The sequence below is a fragment of the Podarcis vaucheri genome, assembly GCF_965113315.1.
Source record: "Podarcis vaucheri genome assembly, chromosome: 10".
Lineage (NCBI taxonomy): Eukaryota > Metazoa > Chordata > Lepidosauria > Squamata > Lacertidae > Podarcis > Podarcis vaucheri.
In genome coordinates, this window is record NC_138748.1 from 30,922,166 (window position 1) to 30,946,054 (window position 23,889).

Here is a 23,889-nt window from a genome sequence, read left to right on the forward strand (position 1 = left end):
AGAGGGAATCTGTGAATGCAATGCGAAGAAAAGCATTCAAATATTCTTGAATACTGAGCTTACTTTCCTATTACATCTACAGTAACCAGTTTTAAATTACTGAAAGACTGTGTCTAAGTCCGTGTTATTCTTGCACATGGAGATCTCCCCATCAGTGCAATTGGTTTCTGAGCATTGATTTCTAACTTCATCACAAAAGTTGAATATCACAAGCTTCTGACCTTTCCATTGATTGTGAGCTAATATAAGCAGGATGGCTCAAATCAGTGTGCACAGGATATGGTTTGCTGGTTGCTTTTATTCTGCTCTAAGTATTACTGTTCTTAAAAAGCACGTTACTTTTCATTTAAATCTATGCATTTCAGTGGGAAATCAAAGACCTTTGGCTGGATTGAGCCCCAAACCTCTAACTTTCATGGATACAGAAAGATGAGAGCTGAGTTAGAAAGATATTCTAGCCAAGCCTCTTTGCCACTTCCTATTTTATCTTCTTGGGGTGATCTCTTTTGTTGGCTGTATAATGGTGGAGGGCTTTCTTACAGAAGGGTGGTCTATCCATGTGGGTACCTGGCCTTCATGAGAAACAAAAATTAACAGCATAATCCTATACATATCTACTCAGATGCAAGCCCCATGGAGACTTGCTCCCAGGTAAGTGTGTATATGATTGCACCCTTTAAATAGATGTTCCAGGACTATAAAATATTGACTACAATAGAATTGTAGAGTTGGAGAGGGACCCCATCTTGTCCAACCCCCAGCATTGCAGGAATCTCAACTACAGCATCCCTGACAGATGGCTCCAAAGAAGGAGAGTCCCCCACCTTTTGCGAGTGTCTGTGGAACAGCTCTTAACAGTTATTGCTAACGTTAGTCGAAATCTCCTTTCTTGTAACTTGAAGCTATTGTTTCGGGTCCTAGCCTCCAGAACAGGAGAAAACAAGCTTGCTCCATCCTCCATGTGACAGCCCTTTAGATATTTGAAGATGGCTATCATAGCTCTTCTCAGTCTCCTCTAGAATAGAACATATCCAACTCCTTCAACTGTTCCTCATAAGGCTTGGTTTCCAGACCCTTGATAATCTTGGTTGCCCTCCTCTGCACATGTTTCAGCTTGTCAGTATCCTAAATTGTGGTGCCCAGAACTGGACACACTACATCAGGTGTGGTCTGACCATGGCGGAATAGAGAAGTACTATGACTTCCTGTTATCTGGACACTATATTTATATAGATGTAGCCTAGAATAGCATTTGCTTTTTTGCTGATGCATCACACTGTTAACCGCATGTTAAGCTTGCGGTCTACTAAGATCCTTTTCACATGCACTACTGGCAATCCAGGTGCCCCCCAGCTAATATTTGTGCAGCTGGTTCTTCCTACCTAAGTGTAGAACCTCACATTTGTCCCTATTGAAATTCAATGTATTTGAATGTGTGTGGGGGGGGGACCTGTCTTAAATCCAAATTATCCCATTGAGCTTTGTCATGCAAAGGATTGGAATAATAGTTCTTCAAAGGGTATCATAATTGGTGTGTACAGCACTGGAATTTTATGAAGTTTGAATTTCTGGGCTGCTGCAAAATATCTGTTTCTTGGTCCAAGTATGTGTTGTACTGGTCAGCCGTTTTCACTTTTTAAAGAATAAAGCTGTATTGGGTATGTTGCCAGAACTACAATAGCCAAACCTCAAACTAATACCAAAAACCATTAAAACTGACACTTTAGGGCCAAACTAGATGTGGCTAGAATCACACAACTTGCTGTCATGTCATTGCTTTTTGTTGAGCAAATAACAGCTGCAGGGGGATCTGCATTCAGTTCAATGAAACAGGAATGGGTATTTAACTTTGACACTACCCATAATGATTATCCATAGCCTCCTCCTATCACTGCTTTTTATTAAACAAGCAAAAACAAGAATCAACAATGCAATTGCCAGTTGCGTGATTGTTATCATGTGTCCCTTAGTTTGGAGGGAGTAATTAGGAACATAAGAGCCTACTGGATCAGGCCAATGCCCCATCTGGTCCAGCGTACTGTTCTCACAGATGCTTATGGGAAGCCTGCAAACAGGACTTGAACACAATAGCACTTTCACCTTCCACAGATTTGTGGAACAGCGTTGTATCAGTCTTTTATTTTTAATTCCTTTCCTCATGATCCATAGCATGAAATTTGCCTTCTTTACATCAGCTACATACTGGGCTGATATTCTCATTGAGTTATCCCCTACGATCACAAGCTCACAGGAGGTCCTCTCCTCTTATTTCATGACTGCTAATCTTACTCAGAAGTCTTTGGTGAAATACCATGTTGCAAGCTTTTTGAAAGTCAAATACACCCTTGTCAACCAGATCATGTCTATCTGTGTGATTGTTGATACTCTCAAAGAACTCTAATATGTTCGTGAGACTAACTTGTCCTTGCATAGCTTCAGCCAGGCTTGTGTTGCTATATTCGCTTATTTTATCTTTAACGATACTTTCCACTAGTTTCCTCAGGACAGACATTTAAGCTTACTGGCCTGTAATTTCCAGGAATCCTCCCACAATCCTATTAATAAATTCATGATACATAGGCCACTTTCCAGTCCTGAGCTATGGCGGGCAATCCAGGATAAATTTCACATCTGGATTCTTTGAGAATTATCAGGTGGATGCCATCTGTACCAGGCAATTTGTTAGTTTTTATTTTGCCTACTAATCCTAGAATCTCATCTGCCCTAACCACTATTTGTCTCAGTTCTTCAGACTCCCTTCAAAGTTAGTTTCAGGCACACGGATCTGCCCTGTATCTTTCATTGTGAAGACAAACGTACATAATTCATTCAGCTTCTCAGCAATCTCGTTATCATCCTTTAACACATCTTTGAGTCTCTTGTCATCCAAAGGTCGAACTGGCTCCACAGACAGTCTTCTACGACTTATATATTTAAAGAACTTGTTGTTTGTCTTAATGTTTTTCGTAATGCGTTGCTCAAATTCTTCTTTTGCATTCCTTGCTTTCTGCTTGCTTCTCCCTCCCCCCCCCCAAATTGTGTACCTTTTTGTTCTCCTCATTTGGGCAGGACTACAGTTTTTTTGATGGAAATCTTCTTGTCTCTAATAGCTTCTTTTACTCTGATTGTTAACCACATCTCTTGGCCCTCGCGGTACCTTTCCTGAACTATGGTATACACTCCAGCTCAGTTTCTAATATTGTGTTTCGAAACAACTTACAATCAATTTGGAATAATCTGACCTTCTTGACTTTTCATTTCTACTTGCTTTTCACCAATCTCATTTTAGATAATTCTCCTCTTTTGAATTTGCATGTGTTGGGTTTATTTATTTATTTGGCAATTTAATTTAATCCCACTATGGTCACTGCTCTCGGCCTTGACAAAACTTACATCTCACACTCAAGTCCAGGGTCTCCACACCTCTGGTCAGTTCCATGACCAATTGTTGTAGTGCACAGTCACTTAGGGTATCTAGAAATTTTGCTTCTTTGTTGTGAGGAACACATATTTAGCTCATCTGTGTGAGGGTGGTTCAAGTCAGCCTTGCTGCATTTCCTCTTTTTGGATTCTTCCATGATCTCATTCTTCATCTGAAGGTCTCTCCCTGATAGTTTTGACTGGGGGATGATGGCCCATCACCTGTGCCAAATTACTCTTGGTATCACCACCCACAACAGCCCTATGGAAGAATCTACCTCTTTGTGGACACAACCCTTGTATGCCCTTCCTGTAGTTTATATCCAGAGATATCCATGTCTCAATGGTTCTCTCTGTTCTACCAGGTTTCCTTTATGCCTACCTACCATATCAATGCCCTCCTCTAAGACCAAGAACTCCAGTTCACCCACCTTGCCTCAGAGGCTTCTAGCATTGGCATAGAAACATTTGTATACAGTCTCTCTTTCCAGGTGTCTCTGGCACTTGTGTTTGACCTGCAGTGCTTTGGCCTCTCTGAATTGTTATCCCGTGGACTTACATTCACAATACTTCATTCTATGTATCCCCCATTAAAATTTTCATCAATTTTATCAAGTCCAGCTCCAAGAGCCTTCTGGCAGTTCCCTCACTGTGAGAAGTGAGGTTATAGGGAACCAGGCAGAGGGCCTTCTCGGTTGTGGCTCCTGCCCTGTGGAACGCCCTCCCAGCGGATGTCAAAGAAATAAACAACTAACCGACTTTTAGGAGACATCTGAAGGCAGCCCTGTTTAGGGAAGTTTTTAATGTTTGAAGTTTTATTTGTTTTTAATATTCTGTTGGGAGCCGCCCAGAGTGGCTGGGGAAACTTAGCCAGATGGGTGGGTTATAAATAATGAATTATTATTTTCAATCTGGGGGAGATTTGTTCCAAACTGGATACTTTTCAGCTTCTGTTGGGACTCCCTCACACACAGACACCATGCAATCTGTTTAAAAGATGCTTTCCCACTATTTTGATTTTAAGCGCCAATGGTTTCAAAGGGAGCCTGTCCCCCTTAAACAAGTCTAGCATGTCCCGGAATATTCCCCAGTGACTAACAAATACAAACCTACATCTCATAACACCATTGTCTCATCTATGCATTGACACTACAGAACTGTGCCAAGTGAATTCACCAAAGTATGCTTAAAATGAACACACCACCACAATGTTGAACTTGGATAATATGAGTTTGAGGGGGTTTTTCCCCATCACTGTCTGGCACAACTGGCCTAATGTGAATGTATCGCCATAATCCTGGCATCAATTTACATATTTGTTGGTTCAAATCACCAATAGACTGATCCTGGGATGACAGGCGGTATAGAAATTTAATAAATAAATAAATAAAAGTAAGTAACCTTTTGAGATGGCCTCAGCTTTCAGAACTTAGAGCGCTTTTGGCTGGTAAATCTTTTCCATTTGTTTCTGGTGTGTTTATTTTATTTTTCTAGCAGGCAAGATACAAATTTCAGTGAAAAGTAGAGGGAGGGGGAATCTGTTATAAATGTTACTGCATTTTGTTGCCGTGTTTTGTTAGCCACGATTGAGATGGAGGAGTTGGTTATCTATGTAGCCCGAAGAACGACTTCTGACTAGCACAGCACTTGGTTTTGTTCAGAGTAAAAAAACAACCAGCCTGTGATGCTCAGAAATACACACTTAGCATGTTCATAGTTATTTTATATATGCTTTCATAGTTGCATATAAATGACTCAATATTTTGTTTCTTTTCATGTAGCATTGTGATCCTGAACACTGGCATAATGTAGCAGCTGAGAGTGTTGTAAATGTGGAGGGTCATAGTTTAAATCTCACCTCAGCGACAAACTCACAAGCTATCAATTGACCTAATTTACAGGGTTGTTGTCAGGATTTGTGAGATAATTTAAGTAATGCATTGTGAGCATACGGAAGTGATCTATAAATGCTAAGTGTTACGAACACACACAATATTTCACTATTATGATCCGTTATATTATAATTTGCAACTTTCAGGATATTGTATCATTTACAGTGTCGCAACTTTCACGGCTTAGAAATTTGGAGTCAGAAGACTCAGAGTCTCCAATATGAAACATACATTGTATTTTGGACTGCATTGATGATGGCATTACTGTAAACTAACAACTGTTCATCTATATGTTGACTAAAAACAACTAACTAAAATACATGTAAATATAATTTTGATGTCTTGTTATGATATGTGAGTAAAGCAGGCATTTATGTTGACAAGAATGTCATAGCAGATCCTGAATCTAAAATTGTATAGAAGAGGTTCATTTCCCCCCCTATTTTTACAGAAGCTGAATATGTATATGAGGCACATTATGCTGATAGCTGATCTTTTGTTCTCTACTATTCAGATACTGTACAAGTGGCAGTGGCAATAAAGAATTGATAGCAAAGCACATTTTATCTAAGAAATATACAGACCCTAACATCACATAGCAGAAAAGTACTGTAGATAAATGGTAATAACAGAGGAGGTATAATTCTGGTAATTCTGTCTAGCATTTAGATTGCTTTGTACTTTAAAATTAGAATCCCCGCAACTTTCAAATCTTTGGGTTATTTTTGGCAAATATTCTTTATAATGTACATATTTATACATGTGTTATCAGTAGTTCTGTACACAAGATACAATTCAGAAGAAATAGAAGACTAATCCAGGCACAGTTTGTGCACCGGTGCACACTGAGTGCATGGCTATGCGTACATGAGAATGGTCCCTAGCACAACAAAGAGGAATTTCATTCCACAATATGTGCACAGTGGTACTCCTGTGCAACTGAGGAGCATTTGACCTGAACTACCTTTCTATTTTAAAACAAAACACAAGTCACTGTAAAACAAATAGTCCTCACTCTGTGTATACACAGGTGACCTGATTCAGAAGTTCTGATGTTCATAGTGTGGAAGATCCCCCAATTATTATTTTTTTAAATTAGTTGGAAAAGAGCTCTGTGTGTGCACTGGAGCCCGTGCAGTTTCAGAGTACATACTATAAATTTATGTCTCTTGGTCTTAGACTCATTGTTTAAGCATAACCTTTGTTTGTTTGATTTTTGACTCTGGATTCTGCCTAATAAAAGCCCTGCAGTCTTTTATGGATATCATTGATACACTTGTATTGCCAGTGCATCCTTAAAGGTTCCAATTCAGCAAATCTGTTTGATCACATGCTTAAATCCATTCTTCCTGAGAAAAGCACATCAATTATATTCAGTCTCAACACAGCAGAAGATAAGCACATAAGTAGTACAGAAACTCTGATGGTAGCTTAAGTTTAAATACTGTTCTGTATTTTTGTGTGGCTGATTTAACCATACAGGCCTAAAGGCATATCCGTTCTTCGTATTGAATATAAAGATAGATAGCTTAAGTCAGAATTCTCGACGCCACATGATTTCAAAAAATCTTACATGATTTCAAAAAATCACACCTATCTTCATTTACTTCTCTTGGGGATAAGAATGGATGCATTTGTAGTAAATATTACTGGAAAATAAAAGCATCAAGCAATTTAAAGCATTGACCAAATAAAATATGAGTTTATATTACCGTTTACTGCAAGTATTTTTGTATGATATGCCTTTAAACCTAATTCCATACTGAACCAGTATGTATTCAACATGAAATTTTTATTCCATTCTAACCAAGGATTCACTAAATGGATTTTTTTCTAAATGAGAAACTTTATCTTCTGTATTTTAAGCAGAATAAATTTGAATTTTGTCTCTGATAATAAAATTTTGTATAGTAATGTATAATTCATCACTGTCTTAATTTTCCCACATGTGGAGACAAGTATAACAAGAATCACACTCTCAGCCTTTGATTGTGTTTTGTTTTTTGTTAAGTCTAATAATTCCAAAGGGATGCAATATACAGAGCCTTTTAGAAACACACAAGGTAGAGACTCACTTTTGACATAAATTTGGGGAGTGAAATTACATCAGTGGAAATATTTGTATAATTTACAGACCATTTCCTTAAAAGAAAAAAAAAAAGCTAACAAGTCCTTAAGATAGGTTTATTTATTCATGGGTTACCTTTTCATAAAGAATCCCATGTGGGGATATCTGTTCAAGCCCCCCCCCCATAAGTTTCATGAAATCAAAGGATTTGTACCCAGACAGTATGTGTTAGATTAAATGCACATTATACCTATGGTAATTCACATGCAAACCAGAAGTAGTTTGATCCAAACCTAACAGTCAATAATTGTGCTTAGAATTGCAGCCTATTATACTGACTTCCAACCAAAATTCCCCTTTTTAGAAAGTTTGTAGACTGAATTGCCTGGGGAACTGGAAATCACTACAGAGATTACGGATACTACTTTTATTTGGCTTTCAAAAGCAAATCCAGAAGGACATGACTTCTGTACTTCTAGTCAGGCTTTTGAGACTCCCATTTCTGACCATAGCCTCCAGACTGACCTTTGGTAAGCTGTTATTAAAAAAAAAAGAGTACTTTTACAAAGTACTAGGAACTGAACAACAAACAAACTGGGAAATGAATTCCTGGCGCACATCAGCACAACATATGATCCACCATGAACAACATAACCTACTGAAGAATTCTGCCCCAACCAGAAGATCTTATAAAAATGTCACACGCACCCCTAATACAACTTGGAATATATCTTGAATATTTTTGAATGTATGTGAACATACACAAATATGAAGACTGTCTTTCAGGAAATCAAAGTGATAGCCCACTCATTTTATAACCAAACTGCATCCTGTCAGGCTAATGCCCTATCTGAGAAGCACCACAGCAGCACTACTTAATTAGGAAGTGTTGTTTTCCGCTCCAAGTCTCAACCCTGTGCTCCTCCTTTGATAGCATAGGGCAAAGGAGTGTTCAATACAGTTGTAGTAGAAGGATCGTGTATGAAGTTACCTTCTGGTGAACATTGGTTCAGTAGCACCACCTGTGCTACTGTTGCAGCAGACACTTTCCAATGCCTCAGATTGAGATCTTTCCCAGAAGGGGGCATTTCTGCTACACAATATCACTAAAACTTTAGATCCTTGGGACTGAACTTTGGACTTTCCGTAGATGCTCTCCCTCTTGAGTACGGTTCCTCTTCATGCTTTAAATCCTGTGATTTAACTCAATGGCTTTGCTTCCACACCAACCTGCAATTTCACAGCTCCATGACAAGGTAAGTATAGCTTGCTGGATGCGTTACATTTCTGGACATTCAGAAATCATTCAGGTAGCTTTCACCACCAAGGCTAATAATGAAATATTTTGATAAGATATGCTGTGCAATACCCTCCCCATATTATCTTTGTTAGTCTAGCATAAACCTTAAAGAAGATCTCTATTTATGATGGTTAGTAATCATTTTCTTGTATCAACAGAATGTAGAGACAAATGAGTTGTCCCCCAGGAACTCAGTCTTGTACCTCAGAACAGGAGGGGAGTAGGGAGGGAGGTGCTATGTAAGTTTGGTGCCAGCAAAGCCTCCATAGGAGATTTACACAAGGTTGCCATAGCATATGGCAGAGTTAGTTCTGACATTTTATTCTTATTTGTGAAACCGAGATTTGTTTATTCAGAAATCCTCATTAAATTCAAATGCAACAGTGCCATCTCAGAGCCACTGCCAAGAACAATCACTAGGCTGGGAGGGAGAGACTAACAGCCTTGTACCTAATTCTGATGACAGCACATCTTGGACTTAAAACTTCAAAGAAGATTGTTCCGTTCCCTCCAGCCAGGTCACTGCATACATTGCAAGAGTGTTCCAATAAGCAGCCGAGCTGCTTAAAAATGTTACATTTCCATAAAGCATTGAACAGGGGTCTCAGCTTTCCTGTGTACTTTTAGAATTTAAATTTACTTTGTTAAAGAAATTGCTACTAACATGTTTAGCAAGAGAGCCATGCAAATTAGTTGCAGAAGTTTGTGAGCTGATCTGAGAGGCTTTAAGAAAACACATCAGTGGATTAAAATACATATGATCATTTTCCCTCCTGGACCCCTTTAACAGGGTGCTCATTTAGTTAAAATTCCAATGCCTTATCTGCCGTAAGTTGTAACAATTGCTATGAGGCAGGCAAAAACCAATAGGCTAGCCCATTTGTCTGCAGGAAAAAAACCCTCTCTGGCCCTGAATATGTCAGCCAAACATTCCATGGCAAGGTCTAACCCAGGGGTAGGCAACCTGAGGCCTGGGGGCCCAATCGCCTTCTCAATCCAGCCTGTGGACAGTCCGGGAATCAGCGTGTTTTTACATGAGTAGAAGGTGTCCTTTTATTTAAAATGCATCTCTGGGTTATTTGTGGGACATAGGAATTCGTTCATTTTTTTTCCTTCAAAATATAGTCCGGCCCCCCACAAGGTGACGCGGCAGCTAAAAAAGCCAATGCAATTTTGGGCTGCATCAATAGAAGTATAGCATCTAGATCAAGGGAAGTAATAGTGCCACTGTATTCTGCTCTGGTCAGACCTCACCTGGAGTACTGTGTCCAGTTCTGGGCACCACAGTTCAAGAAGGACACTGACAAACTGGAATGTGTCCAGAGGAGGGCAACCAAAATGGTCAAAGGCCTGGAAACGATGCCTTATGAAGAACGGCTAAGGGAGCTGGGCATGTTTAGCCTGGAGAAGAGGAGGTTAAGGGGTGATATGATAGCCATGTTCAAATATATAAAAGGATGTCACATAGAGGAGGGAGAAAGGTTGTTTTCTGCTGCTCCAGAGAAGCGGACACGGAGCAATGGATCCAAACTACAAGAAAGAAGATTCCACCTAAGCATTAGGAAGAACTTCCTGACAGTAAGAGCTGTTCGACAGTGGAATTTGCTGCCAAGGAGTGTGGTGGAGTCTCCTACTTTGGAGGTCTTTAAGCAGAGGCTTGACAACCATATGTCAGGAGTGCTCTGATGGTGTTTCCTGCTTGGCAGGGGGTTGGACTCGATGGCCCTTGTGGTCTCTTCCCACTCTATGATTCTAAAGTCTGAGGGATAGTGGACCGGCCCCTTGCTGAAAAAATTTAACCAGCACTGGCCTGCTCACCCTTAGGCAGGACCAACCAAAGCAGGGTGGGAGAGTGTGGAATCCAGGGACGATCTGAGCAGGCAGAGGCTAGGCACAGACTTAATGCAAGACTGCCAGTGTGATGCAATGCAAGGGGGCCAGTGTGGTGTAGTGGTTAAGAGCGGTAGACCCGTAATCTGGTGAACCGGGTTCGATTTGCTGCTCCTCCACATGCAGCTGCTGTGTGACCTTGGGCCAGTCACACTTCTCTGAAGTCTCTCAGCCCCACTCACCTCACAGAGTGTTTGTTGTGGGGGAGGAAGGGCAAGGAGAATGTTAGCCGCTTTGAGACTCCTTCGGGTAGTGATAAACCGGGGTATCAAATCCAAACTCTTCTACTGCCGCCACCAGGTCTGCCACCGCAGCAATGCCTCCCTGCTCTCACTGGATTGGCCCCTTTGAAATGGGCACCTTGATGCTTGCCTGCACCGTTGCAGGGGAAGGCACAAGCATTCCCATAATGGCCTCACAGAAAAATTGGCCCCAGGCCACATCGCGCCTGCAAACTGCTGCCTCCCGAGAATTTTCAGGTAAGCGCCCATTACTGCAAATGTCAATACACGGAAAGCCAAACTGAAGTTTACTCCAATTCAGCGGTAAACAGGTTTCCCAGGGGAGAAGCGGTAGGACAAGTGGAAGTGTGGACTTGCAACTGTTTTTTTTTTTGTTGGAAGGCGTAAGTCTTTCATAGAATGATTGATATTGCATTTGTATGGTACATTGGCACATACACTTGTCCATAATTAGCATGTGCAATGAAAAAGGAATGTAAGTTGTGAATAGAAAATGCAGCCAGTAAAGATTAATAGATATTTGTATCATTGACTTAAAATATTTGTGCCAAGTTAAGCAAATTAAAGATCCTGAACTAGATAGGAATGCTTTCCTCAATCAATGCTTTTTTTGTAGTACAAAAAGTCCATCAACAGCAGTATGAGCAATTGCTACTGTTCCATCAGTATTATCAAAAAGATGGTGTCTATAACAAAGCACGTTCAGTTTGCAATGTTGGTTTCTCAATGTAAAAGCCAAGTTTTGCAATTTAAAATACCCTTTCATAAAAATTGATCATCTGTTACACTTATCATCGACTTTTGACCTGCTCATTGTAGAGGGTTAAGAAAGAAAAAGTGGAGGATGAGGGGGAGGATAATAAGATGCGATTTCCTGGCATGCTTATTACAGTATTTCATTTCATACAGCACAAAGCCTTTCCAATGATAACTGTGTTAACGGTGCAATTGTTTGTTACATCTTGATTTCAACAAGAAAGTTGCCAAATGGCTGTAATATGGATAAGAGTAAAAGCATTCTTTTAAAAAATGAAGGAACTCATCAATAGAGTAAAAATAAGCATGATTGCAGTCAGAGGATTTTTGATTCTCTGATTATTTGAGTTCAGTTGGGTACAAGAAAAACAGAATATGCAATTTTTTGTATCAGTCTGTAGTTTAGCTTTGCTTGGATCACTTCATTTGTAAGGAGGCTGGGCTCCCTTTTTTTAGGCTGTAGACTACATTTCAGACAATATTATTTAAAAGCTGAACTTGAAAATACTTATACAGTAGTTACCAAAAACTGGGTTAGATGCAGGTGCATGGGCCATGATCTTCTCTTTTACTATCTTTGCATCAAATGAACCAGCAACACCTATGTACACCAACTACAGGCCCACCCGTTATATTTGACACTGTTGTCAAAACTAAACCACCCAGGATTAAGGTCATGAGACTACTGGCTCATAAATCATAAGAGTATAAGAAGTTCTGAGCTGAATCAGGTCAAGAGACTGATCTAATCCAGCATCCTGCCCTCAGTTTCCCATCGGGGAGAATCACAAATAGGCAGAGTGCTGCTGCATCTGGTTAGGTACAACAAAGCTTTCCCCATTTGTGATTCCTAGCAACTGGTATTCATAAGGCCATGTTGTTGTTGTTCAGTCATGTCCGACTCTTGGTGACCCCATGGACCAGAGCACACCAGTCTTTCACTGCCTACCACAGTTTGGTCAAACTCATGCTGGTAGCTTCGAGAACACTGTCCAACCATCTCGTCTTCTGTCGTCCCCTTCTCCTGGTGCCCTCCATCTTTCCCAGCATCAGGGTCTTTTCCAGGGAGTCTTCTCTTCTCATGAGGTGGCCAAGGTAAGGGTATAGTGCCCCACAATTGCCACATGCATGCGTTCCTGAGAATATATATTTATTATAGCAATTGGACACATGGGGGAACAAATAAGGCCATCTGTGCTTGTTTCAGCACTAATGGATAGCACAATTGCTAGAGCATGAGACTCTTAATCTCAAAGTTGTGGGTTCGAGTCCCACATTAGGTGAAATATTCCTACATTGCAGGCAGTTGGACTAGGTTATCCTCATAGTCACGTCCAACTCTACAATTCTATAATTATGCAAGAGAGGGTGTGCAAGTGCTCCTGGGAGGCTTAAGCTGTCCTACACCAAGAGGATGTGCATCACTTCATAGGGCAGAAGCATCAATTCATCCTTACAACTAAGAAGATCCTTATACCGAGAGAAACATCGTTCCATCTATCCCACCACTGTAAATGTTAACCGGCAGCTTCTCTTACACGGGTGTTTAGAGCAAGAAATATCAGAGACCGAACCTGGGAAATTTTACATGACAATTAAATGCGTTATCATTCGGTTATGGACTTCTACTAAAGATGCAAACAGAGCCGGGAGTTGATATCTTTCCGCAGGGCCTGCAAGAAGGAGCTGTTCCGGTAGGCCTTTGGTCGGGGCTCAGTCTGACCCCTCTCCTCTTACAATATCCTGCAGACAGGTGGCTTCTCTAACTCCTCTCACTGGCTCATACAAATAGCTGAGCCTGGTGAGTACTTAAGGTTCCCAACCCCTATAGTTATAATTTGTGGGCAGCCATCTGATCTTATTTTGATTTTAATCTGATTTTAAGCTGTATTTCAGTCGACTGCTGAATTTTATGTCTTAATGTATTATATATTTTGATGTTAGCCTCCCGGAGCCTGGTTGTGGCTGGGGAGGGCAGGATATAAATAAAATGTATTTATGATGATGATGATATGATCCATGGGACAAAATGAAACTGCAACAAAGCATTTGATTCTAAACCAATGCGTTGAATTTCAGGTATCAGCTCAGCATGATGGGGAACGTCTATTTGACAGAGTATATGGGAGAAGTGTCCACAAAGCTCATTGGCAAATATTTGCCATTTCAGTCAGATTTAGGATTTTGCCATGTGCTTAATGTTACCCTGGGGCTTCTCACTTTGGCTTTGTTTTTTATACTGTAGCCTGAAAGCTGCACTTTATATCCAGACTGCTTGCAGCATGTTAAAATAAATGAACTGCTAAGAAAATCTTCTGCTTGAACTAAGCCTAGTTCCTACTATTCAAGAACAATTGGGGGGGGGGGCAGGGAATGAATGATTCTGGTTTCCCTCATGTCCTCATCATATATGGCATTCAAACAATCAGAGTTCAGTCCAGTGATGGAACTGCATAAATTGGTCAAAGTTTTCTGGTAACTTTTCATTACTGCTTTTTTTATTATGTTCTGAGGATTGTGTTCTGTTGGCCCTGTATTGAAAGGTGGCCTGCTATTTATGGCAAGTATTATAAAGTTAATTTTCACCTGCCTGTGTTTTTTTTACAGTATCTTATGTCTCTGTATTGATTGTTGTTTATGCATTGTTTTCTTATTGCATTTTATTTAATCTATTACAAGTTTCCTTCAGTGGGAATTTTGCCTAGAAAAACAAGATATAAATTTAAATATAATAAACAAATAAAACATTCCAGAATCAGATCCAGAAAAAAAAATCCAACTATGTATGTAATTGATTTATAAGTCACAGTATTTGCAGTGACTTGGGAGTTAAACATGTTAACCTAAGTTAGTGTGTACCATATCCTTCACTCACATTACTGTTTGTGTTGTTCCACATGCAGTAGTATAATTCCTTTTCCTCCCCTGCTTGCAGCCTAATGTGTGCATCAGCTTGGCTGGATAATCCTTTTAGGAATTTTTATTCTTATGCAAACCACTACTTTATGCAACTTGGTTATTATTATTTTTTTCTTTTTAAGTCAAGTGCTCAAAACTGGCAATGATAATAAACAGAAAATACAGTAAAAGTCATGTTATTAATATCAGTAGTTTAGTTATAATATCTAAAATATTTCACTTGCATTCAGTTGCTGTGGCCACTAATAGGATGCAAAATGTGGTTATGGATTTTAAGCCACTAAGTAATTTGTTTAGTCTATAAGAGGAGAGTAGTTTAGTGCTTGCTTCCTGCATACATTATCCTCACAGCTTCTGCTGGCCCTATGTAAATAAAAGTGGAAGGGAGAAAAGAAATTCAGTTAATTGTGCTGCTTTTACAAAGGCAAGGAAGTGCAGTGGCAAGGGGTGGAATTAAGATAATATAGCAAAACGTAATTTGGGCATCCTCCAGATTTTGCATTCACTATATTCATTTTGTCTTTCACTCCCCACCCCCGCACTAGATGCAAGTATGGAAAGCGTAAGAGCTGCTGCTTTTGAAGATCACAGCGACGCCCAGGCAGAGGTTTAATTAATGCTCACTGTATCATCCTCTAAGGTGGCACTAAAATACATACAAGGTACCATGATTCTAAAGATTAGCATTCATATCACAAGGTGCTGTAAAAGCTGGGAATATACAGAAGAATCCTAAGAAAAACTGTTGAGAAGAATCATTACATTGTCAACAAATAATGTTGGCTAATAACAAAGAAGGTAGGTCAAAAGTGACTAGGAGACTAAATCCCTACAAAAGCCTTCATCAAATGAGATTTTCTAAGAAAGCAGTTGCTGTATAAGTATTAGAAAAGGACAAATCTCACAAGTTGCTGCACTAATAAATATTTATTGTATTCTGTTTAATATGCTGCCATATCAACTGCATGTTAATGTGAAATATTTTAGTGATGTAATAGGGTGGGTTACTGCTGCTGCGTCTGTTGCATTAACAACAGTCACCATCACATAGTGGTATCAGGGCTATGTGGTGTAGTGGTTACAGTGTTGGACTAGGACCTGGGAGAGCAGGGTTTGAATCCCCACTCAGGCATGAAACTCACTGGGTGACCTTGGGCCAGTCACTGCCTCTCAGCCTAACTTACCTCACATGGTTGTTGTGGGAATTAAATGAGGAAGGGGAGTACCATGTATGCCACCTTGAGCTCCTTAGGACTGAAAGGTGGGGTATAAATGTGTGGAGATACAGTCCACTTTAACAGTGGTGTAGCATGGGTTGCTTGTGCCTGGGATGGGGCAAGTGTTGCACAAGCCCCCCTTTGCAGTAGTCTGGGCAGCCCATACGGAGGGTGAACCAAATATAAGCAGAAATCTGTTTGTAGGATTAAGCTTGCAAATGATGTGCGCGGGGGAGCGTGGTGGATGACCTTTGCTCTGAAAAGCATGGTCACAATTAAAAGATTCAGGAACTCAGACCAAATTTCATAAAATCATGCAGATTTTACTAAAGCAAAAACTCTACCAGAGTGAGAAACTCCAAATAATTACACAGATTAAAATAGCTCAGAAGGTAAGAAAACAACAAACACTAACTTATTGAGCAAATTAACATAAACACTTACACTTAAATCTCAGTAGGCTGAGCGACGGAAGATGATGATGTCAAAAGCCCCAACAGACGCTGACCTTGGCTGGCTGGCTGCCGAGAGCTCCCACCGATACAGGTTTTATGGGAACTTAGACCATGGGCGTTCACCTCTTCCACCCAATAACTTGTGACACCGGCCTTGAAGCCTTAATGTGATGGAAGCTGTATGCAAGCTCATTATTTCTGAGGTTCTAACCCAGGCTTCCTCAACCTTGTCCCTCCAGATGTTTTTGGCCTACAACTCCCATGATCCCTAGCTAGCAGGACCAGTGGTCAGGGATGATGGGAATTGTAGTCTCAAAACATCTGGAGGGCCGAGGCTGAGGAAGCCTATTCCCATAAACTAGGGGAGACAGGCAGCTCTAGGGCTGTGCCTTGCATCCACATCAGTAGCCACTGGTTGCTGCTTAGTGGTAAGCCAACCATTGAAAAGCTAATGAAGCAGGGGCAGATGGGTGCAAATGTATGCTGGGATGCATGTGGCCCAGCCAATTGTAATCTCTATCAGTGTGGCTGATGAAGATGTGTCTTCTCACCCATCTGCAGTGTGGAATGTTCACCCTTATGATCTGCTCTCTGCCTCCAATGACCATTTCTTACCCCTTCATTGCTAAACATGCTCAGCATCTTGGGCAGGCTCAAAAGAGCCATTTTAGGCATTCCAGGAAGCTTGTGCATGACCCACGGGGTTGTGAACTTTTTTTCCCCAAATGTCAAAACTCCTTCTGCTATATCTCAAACTGCTTTTTTAAAAAAAAAATTATTGAAGATTTTCTTGGGTTACAGAATACATCATCTCTATTTTCAGATCATAAAGTCCTTTCTACAGATCAGTTACATTCGATGTGAGACTTTAATGTTCTATATACTATATAGTTGGGAGAGAACAAGGGTGGGAAGAAAGAGCGAAAGAGCGAGGGGGGGAGAGATAAGGGGGCTAGTAAACTTTCATGCTTTTTGTGCCAGCATCATGTGGGTAGGTTCTATTCATTTATTAGTTTCCATTGGCATTGAGATAGGTTGGGGGCCCCAGGGTGTGGCTGGTTGCTTTCAGTTGGCTGCAGTGAGTTTTGCCTTACTAGAAAAGCTAACCAACAAACTGAAACTAGCATGGGGACAAATAAAAGAGGACAACTTTACTCCAGTGTGGCTCCCCTTTACGACACACACAGCCCAACAAGACAACAACAAGAACCCCCCAACAGTATACGAATCTCAAACTGCTTTTGAAACTCCCCACAATTTCAGTGGCACTGTACTACGTAACAGAGACTGAAGTGGGAAAACTGTATGACCAACAACTATTGGGCTTCTAGAATTAGCCGCATAGTACCAGGATCCCATCCTTTGTTGCATATGTCTATTGAGGCATGGGCTAAATATATTTCAAGTTGTCCTAATCTAATGTTTTTTGGGGGAGAATCCCCCAAAGGGATACAATAGTTGTGCACACTGAAATCTAGAGAAGAAGTCACTAAGTATATCTCAAATATGCCAGCAACCTAAACTTAGGAAGTTAATACTACTTAAGGAAGGGCACTGTCTAATGAGGGTTTACTAAGATGTTATAGTGTGCTTAAAGTTTACTGGCTAATCTCAATAACCCTGCATGAACATCATATCCTTTCTATTCCTAGTATAACTGGCATCATACTGTGAAAAAAAAAAAGGCAATCAAATTTTACTGCACTATCTAAGGGTGGTTATTGTCAAAAAGGATGGCTTTGGATAAGTAATTATTGATAAGAAAATATTAAATGTGCCTTTTAATTTTAATTTATAGCCTTCTTTAGGCTTTTTATGTGAGTCGCTGTCCCTTGAAAAATTGGCAAGTGGATCTTGATTTTTCTAATCCTCACTCTGAACAAATTGGAACGGTACTGAAAAGCCTTACTACATTAGTAATTGAAAGCACTTTTGGCACCTTAAAAATGAGATTTTGATGCATAGATAAATCTAGCATCACATTACAGCGCTGCCCTTCGCAAAGTGGGCAAACTCTTCCCGCCTTGCAGTAGATTGCATAACATAGTCATTAAATGCAGATTATCTTTCAGAGGAGAAGCAGAGATTAATGAGTCAAACCAAAATGATGAATTAAATGAGCCCAATCGGACACACTTTCAAAATTAGCCTGCAAAGAGGGTTATGGTAACAAGAAGGAGCAGAGCTAGATTATCCAAACACAGTCCAGAGAAGTGTAACAACGCACAGAAGCATACATTGTTTTATGAAAGTGTTTTTGTTAGATTATCAAGAGTTTTACAGCCCAGCGTATATTACAGAAATAACACATAAATTTTATTTTTCAGATTCGAAGGCATCGACACAATCTAGTTGGGGGGGATATCTACTTATGGCATAGGGCAGTACAACATATGATGTGTATGCACATCCAATTCCCACAATACTTCTAAATAAAAGAAGACAGTAATGATGTATCATGGCTGTAGTGCTTTTGTGGGCAGGCTGTGGGGTCTAGCTGGCTTAGGGATATTGCAGCCCCTCCCTCTGAATTCATTAAAGTAGCAGTGGTTCTAGTGGTGTACCTTGCCTTTTCCAGCTTATCAGAGAGGAATGAGTGCTTCACCTGTGTGTCACGCTAAATTAGTGTGTCGGCTGCAATGTGTAGGTGTGTTGTGTGAACGCACCCCACACTCCTCCCAGGGCTGAAAACGGGTTAGTTTAAACTCCAGTTTGCTAGTAAAACTGAATTACTGTGTCGCAAAATGATGCATGTCTAAAAAATGTGTCACCAACATGAAAAGTTTGGAAAGCTCTGATCTAGTTTCTTTCACTGCAGTGGTAACATTTCTATATTACTTTTCAAGGTTAAATTTACAGATATTCAAGGTCTGATTGATGTCACAGTCCTGGTAGTAAGTGAAAATAGAAGCAGAAATTATAATGGAAGTTCTCTTTAAGCAAGAATATGTTCTGAAATGCTGATGTTCTTGGTCATACTTCCCTTTGCAATGGAGGATATGCTACTGGCTGAATGGAGCTAATGTAAAATTTATTTGACGTATATCTCTTTATTGAGCCCATTGGTATAGATTTCCCATAAAGGTTGTATTTTTTTTCAACTGCTACTATTACCATAGCACCTGTCTTGAAACGTGACTAAGGTCTTGTGCACATCTATTAATCTTCTCGCCACCTGTACACTTTACAAAGTGGTGGCCATACTAATAGATGCACATTTTATACTGAAATAATGGAGAAAAGGAAGGCAGCAATGGAAAGGGTGTCTTTATTACGATACAAAAGCACATTTATGCCAACAAGAGGTTGCTGGTGGATTGCTCAGTATATTTTCAGCTTTGGAAATCTTCCGCCACTAGCCTGAAGTAGATGGAAATATGGGCTTTCAAGTTATTTTCCTTATAGGGAAGATATAAGGTGGTGATACAGCAAATTGTGCAGCACAGCTGGAGGCATGCCAGAATTGGACAAGGATTGTATGGGTTCAATTCATGGTGAAAAGACTGCAAGCTTGACCACAGAACTTGGAAAGAGATCTTCACAAGTGGACTATGAAAGAATAGTGTAGGTTGCTAACAGAGACAATTTTGATAGCAAGAATCAAGCTGAAAGAAGGCTGTAGAGTTCTGCATTTGGCACTGGGACGTGTTATATTTGTTCTCAATATGGTGTCTTCAGCCACAGCATTCTTCAAAATGTGTGGGTAGTGCATGAGTCAGAGGACACCAAAATTGTATTTTATTTCATTACCTTATATTAGGATGATGGTATGCAAAGACAACACTCTTTGTACACATCCACAATGCTGAGGCCCTATTTATTCCATATCACGCCTTCTTCTGGAAAGCAGAAAAAAGCCTGCATTGCCCCTTATTGGTGGGCTAATACTGTACTTGCTGGTACTTGAAAAGACTACAAAATCTGCAAATATAATTGATGAAGAATGTGTTAACTGAAATATTTATAGTGAGGTAAGTTCATGTGATGGGGAACTTTTACTGACTACCTGGGTCACTCTCCATCAGATTCCATTATGCTTGCTGCCAGATTTAATATTTTTCTTACATAGCTGCTCCAAATTCTTCCCTAGAGAAGTACATTTATGAAAAGCACATTCTGAACTGTGAAAGATATTCATCATTTCCCATTAACTCAATGTTATCAATATAATTAAATATGTTGATTTTGCAGAGCCCATCCATTTTTATTCTATGTGAGCATCTTTATCCAAATATCTTGTGTACTTGACATCTGTGGCATATTTCAAGCATATGATTCCTGGCAGCACAGGCCTTCAAAACAAAAAAAGCTTCATTTTTTGGGGCCTACATTTCTGGGGATGGCAAGAGGTAGCAACATGAGCGGTTGCTCCCAAGAACTTTAGCTCCTAGTCAGACTGAATTTTTACATAATTAATCAGAAGTAGGTCCCACCAACTTCTGTGCCTGATGCTTTTTCAGCTCCCCCCTCAGTTTAATTCAGGTTTATACATTTTTGAGTTAATGGGAAAAGAATATCTGTACATTTTATGGAAATTAGATCTAGACTTTAGCATGCGCGCGCACACACACACATATATACTAAGCACAGTTATAATTATTCAGATTTTGATTAAATGAAATCTTCATTCCCCATGTACAGTTCACTTCATTAGACACTTCAAAGCAATGCATCTTCTAAAATATTAGTGAAATTAGCCATTGAACATTTCAGTCATTAACTTATACACACATATCTTTAATTTAAAATGTGGGAAATAAAAGTTGACTAAGATATTAGATTTCTTCTTTCATGCAAATCTTCTTTTAACTCATCCAAAAGTTACCATTAGCAGACTATCAGAAATATGCATACAGTACTTCACATATTACATACTGCACGTAGGAAAGGGTGATGGTAGCAGCTTTAAAGGAAGTTATTGGCAAGAAATTTAGCAGGTGGCATTGGCCTTTGTTGGGAACAGGCGCCATCTTTTTGCTTTTTTTGGGTTATGACCCGGAAGCCATATGCCGGCTGCCTTGGCCAAAAAAGTGAGATGAGCACCACAACCCCAGAGTCATTTGCGACTGGACCTAACAGTCAGGGGTCCCTTTACCTTTACTGTCTTTCCTGGGTGATCGAACCAGGCTGTTCTTATGTTTCTTCTGAGAGGGCAAAATTAGGACCAGGATGTTATAATAGATAAAGGAGGGGTGAGATGAGCTGGAATGGGATGGGGTATATATCAGTGCTTTTCCCATCGCTTCTTCTTATATCCTGGGGAGTTCCCTTACTGCTCCAGTTTATGTGTGGATGAATGTGTAGAAGGGAATAGGTGCATCAGTGCCTCTAAAAGCCCCTGAAGTCACTCTGTCTTGCTTGTCACTCACCTGTTGAGTCTCTCTTTTGGAGAAGCTATGGAAATAGTAAAGGTAAAGGTAAAGGTACCCCTGCCCGAACGGGCCAGTCTTGACAGACTCTGGGGTTTGTGCGCCCATCTCACATCTATAGGCCGGGGGCCAGCGCTGTCCGGAGACACTTCCGGGTCACGTGGCCAGCGTGACAAAGCTGCATCTGGCGAGCCAGCGCAGCACACGGAACGCCGTTTACCTTCCCGCTGGTAAGCGGTACCTATTTATCTACTTGCACCCGGGGGTGCTTTCGAACTGCTAGGTTGGCAGGCGCTGGGACCGAGCAGCGGGAGCGCACCCCGCCGCGGGGATTCGAACCGCCGACCTTTCGATCGGCAAGCCCTAGGCGCTGAGGCTTTAACCCACAGCGCCACCCGCGTCCCATTATGGAAATAGAGTGGTACACAAATAAGATGTCTCAGGCCTTGACAAGGTAGCTTGAGATGGAACCTGCTGGTTTCCTGGGTGGGACAGTAGGTTTCTTGGAAATATCCGGTTTGACACTGTTGGGGTGTTGTGGTTCTAGATATTTATTTGCTGCATTTTAGCAAACGTTGTTGTAATAGCAATGGAAATGAACAACAGAACTTCTACACACTTCTGAACAGCTGGTGGTAGAGAGAAAGATTGGAGCGAGAGCTGTTGCTTCGTAATCCTTGACAGCTGATCTCACAGTGTTGATAGAGATGTATTACCATGCATGCATGTGTGTGTGTGTGTGTGTGTGTGTGTGTGTGTGTGTTTTGTATTATATGAAGATAAGCATTTTTAATCAATAGAGCAATCACAATCACATCTGATGGAACATTTACTGAAAAGTAGTTGAACAGCTTGCAGGTCTAAAAAAAATATATGTACAGCTCAAACTATCTTGAACATTGAAGTAAATGGGGAAGCCCCTGCTTCTCTAGGCATTTTGATCTTTGGAGCCCTATAGAGCTCTGAAATTGGGCCAACCATGTTTATTTTATCTCATTCATTTATGGGTTTACTTCTAACCTATTCTGTTGACACAGGGGGGATATTACACAGTTCTCAAAATAAATTGTAGGCGTTTAAAGAAGAAATCACAGCAAGTTCTTTGATTGAAGAAGTACATAAGACTTGATTCTTCAGAAATGCTTCAACTTTAGCCTTACTGAAACATATTCAGGGAGCAGTCAACTCCAATCATGTCTGGTTCCCCAAGAATTTAAACCAGAGCTGAGATATAGCTGACTGAATTTTTGGGGGTGGGGTGGGGTGGGGGTTTGCATGCAAGTGAGGTGTGTGAGTTCTGCCTGCATCTCTTTCCCTGGCTAACAAATGACAAGTAGCGCTGCTATATGTCTAAGTCCGCTCACCTTTTCTGGTGGGTGGCATTGCAGCCAGACATCTGGGCCCCTGCAGTGATCTGGCGGGCGGCGGAGATTGACGCCCCCTCGTGCCATCACAGCCGCGTCACCAGCACTGGGCAGAGCCACATCCAGGGGAGGCCCAGCCCTCCAATCAGCCCCAGTAGAGCATGTGGCCACGGGAAATTTAAACCACGCCGCGGCCAGGGGGCCCTCATCTCTTGCCCTTTACCACCTAGCCAGAAACTGGTTTCAGCACAGCTGTTAAGTATTCACCCTCTTTGGGGGACTAGCTCACAGGTTATATGACAGTAGATACAACTGCTGCTGGCACCCAACAAATTTTCTCTGAGGACAGGCATTTTGAATGCAGAAGAGGGTAGGATGCAAGTTTCTTTTCCTGCTCCAATGCATGCAATGGCTTATTAGACCTGGCAGCTATTTCCTCTTACGTTTTGCTTTGTTATTCTCTTACTTCAGTATACTCTCTCAACATCATTGCGCTTCTGATCCCCCTTGATTAGCCTATAACCCTCTATCATTCTGAAACTGAGACATTGCCTCCATCTTTTTCTCTCTCTCAGGCTATAATCCTATCCTTATATAGCTGGGAGTGAAGTCCGCTGAACACAATGGAACTTATTTCTAAGCAGACACACATAGGGGGTTGTGCTGTCAATCATAGTCCAACTGGATCATGTCAGCAGTAGCTGCCTGAGAGGGACCAGAAGCTGGGCAATGAGAGTATACAAAACTAATTTGGACCACCTTCTGCCTTAAGTAGGTGGCTGGTGGATATGACATTATACTGACAGGCCTATAAGAACTGCTGCTGTGGCTACCACCCCAGAGGACTCCTCTGCTCAGTGTCTGAGGCCCCCAGTCCTGCCACTCACTACCTGGCCCAGGGCGGGGCCTGATGGGCTCTTTAAAGGACTGCTGCCCCTGCTGGGCAGAGAGGGCTCCATTTTGTATTGTTTTTGTTTAAATTGCTGCTATTTGTTTG